This window comes from Pseudomyrmex gracilis, unplaced genomic scaffold, assembly GCF_002006095.1.
Source record: "Pseudomyrmex gracilis isolate BER0280 unplaced genomic scaffold, ASM200609v1 scaffold_1627, whole genome shotgun sequence".
NCBI classification, from domain to species: Eukaryota; Metazoa; Arthropoda; class Insecta; order Hymenoptera; family Formicidae; genus Pseudomyrmex; species Pseudomyrmex gracilis.
The window spans coordinates 16,930-26,092 of record NW_018022211.1 but is presented as its reverse complement, the minus strand read 5'-3'; the positions used below and the strand labels follow the sequence as shown (position 1 = coordinate 26,092).

Sequence of the window (9,163 nt, the reverse complement as noted above, 5' to 3'; positions counted from 1 at the left end):
TATATATATATATATATATATTATTGTATTATATTGTGTGTATTATTATACTCGATCTCAACTTTCGATTGAGTCTAGGCCGAACTCGATCGGTTTAGCCATTGTTGAAATCTAAAAATTTCGGAAGTGTCAATCAGCCACACTCGCGTATAAGAAGCACAGGGTACCTCGCGCATACTTTGTTTGCGCATATACTTGGCGCGAGACACTATCGTGCCTCTTGGGCTGCGTTTCGAGTTACGCATTTATCTATAGTACACGTAACGTATAATATAGATATAGAAAGCGCGCATATGCGTAACTCGGAACGCAGCCTTGATAAATGAGGCACGTGGTACTTCGCACAACGCGCACATACTTTGCGCATATACTTGGCGCGAAGCACTACCATGGCTGCGTTCGGGGAGCACGCTATCAGCGCTATTGCGTCATTCTATCTTTGTTTTACATCTAATGAGCAATAAAGATAGAATGGTGCAACAGCGCTGATAGCGCGCTTTCCGAACGCAGCCCATGCCTTTTGGGTGCGGTCAAACGTCTCACTGCAAATGTTTCCAAGTATCATTCTATCTTTATTCTACATTTAACGAGAAATAAAGATAGAACGATGCTTCAAAACATTTGCAGTGAAGCTTTGACCGCACTCCTTGATACACATCTATATTGCGTTCAATTTGGGAAGAGAAACCGAATGAGCAAAAATTTCGTGCACTTCCCTTAAAAAATCTTTTTACTCTACAGCCTTGGCTGTCAAGTGTTCTACAAACAACAACCCGAACACAACGCTATTCCTATGTTACTTTGCCCGCTTTTCTTTCCCTATGCGTAAAATTCTCTTCTCAAATTGAACGCATTATAATAGACCTTGACTTGTGCACAAAAGTGTTGTCACCTGACGGCGACAAGAGGAAGAGCACGTACGCACTCTGGTGGCTGACAAATCCCTGTCTCAAGACGACGTGGACGAAAAAGTGAATATAGTTTTTTCGGGAATTCGGATTTTGCATCGAGATTTCTCCGTAGAAAAAACACGGAGGAAAAAAACCGCGAAATACTTTTTTTGTGCCTCGATCTCAACTTTCGATCGAGTCTAGGCCGAACTTGATCGGTTTAACCGTTGTTGGGATCTGAAAATCTCGAAATTTTCATCCGGCCTTACTCGCGTAAATAAGGCACAGGGTACTTCGCTTTGCGCGTATACTTGGCGTGAGGCACTACCGTGCCTCTTGATACATATAATATATAATAATATATATACAAATATATATATATTAATATAATATATTTAATATATTTATAAATATAATATAATATATATTAATATAACATAAATATAAATATATTATAATATATATAAAAAAAGAAAAAATAAAGAATGCTAAAGGTGACATAGAGTATATGTGTACATAATGTTGAAAAATTTGTTATTCTTATGTCGAAATTTATATCATAAATATATACATATATATATATATATATATATATATATAATAAATTTCGACATAAGAATATATAAATAAATAAAATAAACTAATAGATGTCCAAACAATTAAGTTAAGTTTTTTTATTTGTTATATGTTTCGTGTTTGTTGTATGCTTAAATAAAAAGATAGGAAGAATGCAAGAACGAGCTGCACCTGATGTTTAGGTAAAATTCTTCTTTAATCCAAGGATTTAAAAAAAGATATAAACGTTTTGATCCATTATGGGACCTTCTTCAATGTTTCTACATAAAACAAAAATTACAAAAACTGCATGAGTTATCTGGGACGATAAAGAAGAATATGGATACAGAAAAGATACGATACAAAACTACTCAGTTTGAGGAAAAATGAGAGAGAGGAAAGTGGCAAGTATAAGTAACTGTCAGTATTGCGCAAGATAACGCAAAACATCCTCCCGCTTCGAGTACAACCGACAGACTGAGCAGTCCCCCTTCAAATTCATGGTAACGGTGTGCCCCCTCTACTACAACGCTAGAAAACGAAAGGAGAATGACTATGGCGTCTTGTAATTTTCCAAAATCGAAAAATATGGTTTTAGCTTGTCCATGTTTGACAAATGACGTTAATTGAATTACTTTGTAATTTGATGTGTATCATCTCGGAGACGGACCTCTTGAAAAATGAAGATTCTGTATCCAAAACTCTGGTATTTTGCCAATTGAAATTGTGGTCCGTATCAATTCTATGCTATATAACGACAGAAACATTCTCCGCGCGAAGATTTTATTTTTGTGTTCGGAAACCCTAGTTTTGAGTTCTCTCATGGCCTAGTCTACGTACAAAGCATCGCAATCATTATATTGCAACTTATAAACTACGTTTTCTTTGTTCAATTTCTACCGGATCTTTGATATTTTTAATAAATCGATTCAATTTATTGAGACTTCTATAGACTAACATATTCCCATCTTCCGTTTTTAACGATCTTAAAATTGTGTACGATAATTTATTAATAAAAGATACAACAAAATAATTTTTGACGTTGATGTAAACTCCGAACTGTTCAATATTCCGATTAATTTTGTTCGCAGTCAGATATTTCACACCGTCATTGATTACTTTAAAAATTACGGTTTACGGACGATTACTTAGTTACTACTTTTCTCTCTCTCATTTTTCCTTAAACTAAGTATGTTTGTAGCGTATCTTTTTTTGTATCCATATTTTTCTTTATTGTCGCGTATAGATCATGCATTTTTTGTAATTTTTTTTTATGCAGAAACACTGAAGAAAATTTCCTAGTGAGCCGAAACGTTTGTATTTTTTTTTAAATTCTCGGATTAAAGAAAAAGTTTACCCGAACATCAGGTGTAGCTCGTTACTACCTTCTCCCTTTTAAAAATTTTTTTTAAATTTTAAATTTTTAAATTTTTTTAATTGTATTATATATATATGTGTATATTATAAACAGATTGCAAATCAGGAAATGCAGTCTTTATCAATGTTTATTATATTATGATGTTAAGCTGAAGCGTAATGTGCAGATCATTAAAACAAAGCCAAAGTCAAGGTTATTACAAATGTCAGTAATGTTAAATCAAGTCCAAAATAAAAAAGTTAAATTGTGAAAATAATATTAACCTTTGGAGGACCGGAAGTCCCTTTAGAGACTTTGAATCATTTTAGATAATTTTTGAGAATTTGTAGTGTTTGCAGCTCTCAATTAGCTTAAAAATGTTTGTAATTGATGTTTGTACATGTATTGGTAAGGGTAGAGTGGATAGAGGGAAAGAAGCGAAAGCGACGCTGCGCTTAGCCGACGAGTGCACTATGGGTATGCCGGCGCACAAGTTTCTCGACAACCGTATCGTGCACGAAATATTGTTTAAAGAAGTGTATTTTATCGCGTGGACATAATTTACTGCTTAAAAAACATCAGAACTGTTCATTAATACGTAAGTAAAAGTAGCATGTTGCGTAGATTTTATAACAAAATAGAATAAAATATATAACAATCGATAAAATATTTTGACGATTCCTCCTAAAAATATTCACAATAATTTTCTATTACATATCGCGTTACAATACAGATGTAATTTGAAAAAGTAATTCGAATAGTCTTGACATGTAACTCTGATATGAAGACATATCCCCGCAAACAATTTCTGATTACGCAGACTTGGCAAGCAAACTGTTTTCTAAAACGCTACGAAAGAGAAACATGGTTTGGTACTGTAAAAAATGTTAGCGCACAAAGACCAAAGATGCTATAAACTGTCGGCAATATACATGAGACTATTGTGGTCGATAACAAATACATCTCTGAAGAAAAAAATACAAATACATACCGACGAAGTTGACGACAAATAGACGGTCGATAACAAGCAGCTCTGTTTTTAAAAATACCGTAACCAAACAATCCGCAAAACCATAGCAGCATCTATTTACGACAGAAAGGTGACTGCAATAGAGTCGATATGTTGAAAGCATTGACAATAGATTGTCAGCAAACGCCAAGCAGATCTGTTTGTGCATTCGTGTGGACTGTTCGCACGCAAGACTACAACACTATCTGTTTGACATCCGCGCAACAAAATGGCGATTATCTGCGGTCGTATTTGTTACCCATGTTGATAACAAATTGTTAGCAGACATTAAGCAGTCTTTGATAGTTGCAACTGGTCATCAATTGGCACACAAATATGTAATAGCTTCTGACGTTTGCACAACAGATTAACAACAAATAGTAAGCAGACTTGTCAACCGCGCTGATGACAGATTGACTAAACGCAATTTAATGTATTGCAGTTTCAAATTCCTGCAGATGCATTATTGATAAACTATACTTTAGAAAGCAGTTTTGCTTATAAGCAAAAGTTTTGCTTATAAGCAAAGTATAGTTTATCAATACTGCTTATAAGTCCTTTTCTTATAAATCAGTAGGGAGATTTTTTATTCGATTTTTATTAAATATTGATCGAATATACTTAATTTAAAATATACCTAGAGAACAATGCTGGAATTTCTAATGTGGAAGAAAACTGCAATTGTCAATCAAAAACCTGAATAAACAAAGTGTTTTCTAACAAGGTTTTGGTCACCAAAAACGAATCCGGTGACGAAAGCACGTCAAATTTCCGAGAAAATTAAGGTTAAATGTATAAAAATTGTCATTTTTGCTATATTTATCATTTTTTTGCGGCCAAACTAAATTTTTTTTACAATTTTACTTACACCACATTAAAGTGCTATCTTTTATCTATAATGTGAATTTATATTTAATACTGTACGACTTTTTAATATACATTATTAACATTAATTTTACATAATTAATATTAATTACATACATAATTAACATTAATTTTATTAATATCCAAGTTTCAAAAATATGTTGAAAACAGTGTAATCAGCATATATTAACAAAAAATTTGTTTGCGTTGTATATATATAAAACTGTATTTTGAATTATATTTAATAATAATAAGAAAAATATTTTTATTTATTAGTGCACTACAATATTTTTAGTAAAATAATAAAATTTACATAAATAATAAATAAAATGTGTAGGATAGCGTGAGAATAAGTAAATAAAAATAATTCTATGTTAATCAAATTATATGTTAGTAAGGAACACAAGTGATCTCGCGGACTGAGTGCAGGGGCTGCAAATATGGAGATTTCGAGTTTAAATCTCGCTATTACATCGGTCCCTTTTAATGGAGTTCATCGGTTGATCGGCGAGCTGAATCAGGCCTTCAGAAATTAATTCGAGTGAAATCTCGAATTAATTCCCCTCCAACAAGGCGATATGCCAGTGACTTTCTTTTTTTTTAGTAAGTAATTCTACTTGGATTCTAGGCGACAGATCTGGTCTGCGTTTGGTAGCAATCTGTCGACGTTTCTGACGACAGATCTGCTCTGTATTTGCTAATGTTCTGTTGACATTTGTGATAACAGATATGTTCTGTACTTGGTGATATTTTGGCGCCAACAGACGATGACCAAACCTGTTCTGGATTTCGTGCCTCACTTTGGCTTCTGTGCTAGTGGCAGATCTGGTACGATTTTGGTTTCGTTTTGACATATCTACATGTTGAACAAATTCAATCGCCAAACCATATCCTACTGAGGGCACAGTAAGCTATGGAGTTGGCATTAAATTCCGCCGGCGATGTTTGACAAATCCACAACATCCCACAAGTAAATTGTTTGCTAGTATAATGCATTTTTATCGACTTTTGTCCTAGAATTGTAGTATAAAACTGTTTTTACATACGTTATTTGTAAATTTTTTACTCTACAATGATGTTAGACACGTAGTCTAACAATATCTACTGATGATATTTAGTTAAAAAACCAAAAATAAGAAATGTTATTTTTTTCCGGACCGGAAGCCCCTTTAGGAACTCGACAATGGCGTCATCTTTTTTGCCATTCAATCTCATGACATTGACGAAAATGTTCTAGCTCTTAAAATAAAAAAGTCAATCAAAACATGTCGGTTCTCAGAAGGTTAATATAAACTTCAGCTGTATACTAAAACAGTTTCAGTGTTGATTATGTACAGCTGGTTTATACGTTGCCATTAAGTAGTTTTACAATTTGATTTCTTTGATCTTGATTTAATACCATGCTTGACATTTAACAATCTTGACTTTGACTTTGTCTTAAAATCTGTATCGCATTTTAAGCTTAACATCACAACTTTGTAAGCATTGATAAAGACTAAAACTCTCCTTTGATTAAAGTATTTGGAACATGTTATAATAATAAAAGTACAAAAACCATTTTTGAATTTCTAGTGATTTCTTTAATTCATTTATTTAAAAATTTGGAACCATTATCACTGTAGATTAATAAAAGTATGTGTATAAATATGTAAATATATATATACACAAATTTTATATATACATACATATAATATTAAATATTGTCTAGTATATATTACACCCACCCACCCACACACACATATATATATTTTAAATCTAAATTTTTTTATTGAATGATTAAATTTTAAATTCAAATAGAATTGTTCAATACGTGTATATTTTTAAAATTATATAAAAAATTAATGATTTGATATTGAAGGTTAAATTTCAAATCAAGTAAATATAAATTGACAAAATAAAATGTAAACTACTTGACTTTTGAAAACAACAAAGTCACAATTATTTAAATTGCTTGCCAAAAAGAGAAAAAGGTACTTTTCTAGTTAATGTTTAAAAAAATGTTTTACTGATGCCAAAATAAGAACAGAAAATCTACATAGATTTAAGACAGTGAAGATCAGAGCAGATCAAAAGTTGACTCACTTCGGCTAGAGCTGTTGGAGATGTTGCAATCCAAGTCCTCAATGTTGAATTGCTGATAATTAGCATGTTCACCGGATCGCGATGACATTGAAATACAATAAGTTATGTCCGCCCGCAATTAGTAAATAGGATTGCACTAATTACACAATGTCGTAATACTTGACGCGCGTGGCACATATATTACATCAAAAGATATTGAAGAATCCTGATCGAATGTAATCGTTCAGCAAACAGTAATGATAATTTCACTAAGACTGCGAGTGAAATCTGATTTTACTGTATAATACATGTATGCTAATATACATGATATAATTTTTCTACTGTTATATTCTGTTTTACATTGAGCACTATATTCTTGCTTACCTAGGATGTATTCCGATATTCATTGCCAATATTGACAAAGCCACAATTACCATTCCAAGATACATAACAATGAGCTGTCAAATTCAATTCAATGTTGTAATGGCTCAGTGAGAACACAGAGAAGAAATCTATACACCAGTTGTACGTGTAGAGATAGTCCGCCTTCAGAGATTTAATTGGTAACATCAGAGAGAAGTCTGAGACACTGAGAGCGGCTAAGCTCATAAGAGAATGTGTAATTCATTTTCCGCCCTGTAAGCCAGCGCAATGTCCATGGCGGTGCACATTCGCAACTACGCAGCCATGTCCACAAGCGACTTGTCGGTACGTATGCTATGTTCAAACGTGGACATGGTTCTATTCCGCGCTATGTCCACGACCGTGCGGTTCTATTCCATACACAAGATGTGCGTAGTTACGCTTAGATATTTTTGGACAATTCTCGGTGTTTTTACACCGACTTTTTCAGTTTATCAGTAATTTTAACGAACATACAACTCCGTGGCTTGTACCCAAACCACGGTTTAGGACCTGTGTCACGATTCCTAAAGACTTAGAATGGCGTATGGACTAGCTTGAAACGGTCCTTTGAGCCATATATGCACCAAACCACCAACCTATTCCATACACAAGTCCAAGGCTGTGTTCAAAATTTATTGCCAGCGCTGGTAGCACTTGCAAACACTGTTCAAAAATGTGTAATAGCACGCTGTAGCAGTGCTGCAAAAGCATAATGACGTCATTAGTATTGTCGTCACTTCCTGCTGTGGCTGCTGCAACTACAAAGGTGAAGCAGCTAAAGCATTAAAGATAGAGACTATCATGGAACAATTGACGCTAATTGATGCGGAAAATAATATCAAATACAATCTAGCCATATCACCAAAAGACATTGAGAAAGCAAGAGTCATATATTTCTTTAATATATGATTTTTAGATATTCATCTTTTTGCATATTGTTTTCCATATTTTTGGGTTAGATTATATCTGTTTTGTATTTACTTTCTCTGCTATTGGCATTGAAACTCACTACAATATCGTTCCAATTTGAAACCTATATTTATGCTGATAGCATACTTAGCAAAATTAGAACGATGTTGGTAGCTTGCTTTTATGACGACATACTTGCAGCGCTGGCAGTAAATTTTGGAACACAGCCCAAGTGTCGTGTTAAGAAAGATGTGCGGCCAGTACCAAGAGCACCGAAGTGGTAGGGATACGTACACAAGCGAGAACCGCCGTTCGTGTGCGCTCGCGGAAAAGTGCAGACATATTATGTGTTCCGTCTCTTTTACACCAAGCCAGCTATAAGGCGAGACACGAGGTATACATATACAGTAGCGAAACTCCTAGGCTGCGTTCCGTTTCACACATATGCGCGCATGTATCTATAATACACGTAACGTATAGTATAGATAAATGCGCGCATATGCGTAACTCGGAACGCAGCCTAAATATATAAAAACAAATTTATGTAAGTAAAATGTAAAAAAATATTAAGAACAAACAGAAAAAATAGAAAGATATATGTATATATTATTAAAATAATTAATATTTAAGAAATCAAGTAACTTTAACAAGTTTTGCTTTAACAAATAATTTTAATAAGTAAATTGTTAAAATAATTATTTATTTTGAAAATATTAAATAAATTAAAATATTAAATTTGAAAAGAAAGGCCGTAAACGATTTAAAAATAAATAAGTTAGACCTTCCAGCCTTCGAACTAAGGATCGCAGTAGTTAAATGAATAATAAGATAAAATATTAAAATTCTTTCTCTCTTTTGTATATACACTACTTGTATATATACAGTATAAAACTACATTGCAAATATATATAAATATATATATATATATAAAGTAAAATTAACACATTGTATATACATTTAAAATTTATATGCAATATACAGGGTGTCCCAGAATTGGTTTAACATCTCTCGTAGGCAGGTAGAAGGAATAAAACTGAGGTGAAAAGTCCTATACCATTTTGCTAGATTCGCAATAGTTGCTGAGATTTTAATTAACAAAGATCCGCGAATAAG

General features: G+C 33.1%; 1 long non-coding RNA gene across 1 annotated transcript; it reads right to left on the bottom strand.

Annotated features, from left to right (window-relative positions):
- Positions 1 to 6,757: 6,757 nt before the first annotated feature.
- Positions 6,758 to 7,348, bottom strand: LOC109862311. Its single transcript, XR_002251115.1, has 2 exons — positions 7,121 to 7,348; positions 6,758 to 7,033 (listed from the first exon to the last, which is right to left on the bottom strand). It is a non-coding gene; the product is annotated as an uncharacterized LOC109862311 (long non-coding RNA).
- Positions 7,349 to 9,163: the final 1,815 nt, after the last annotated feature.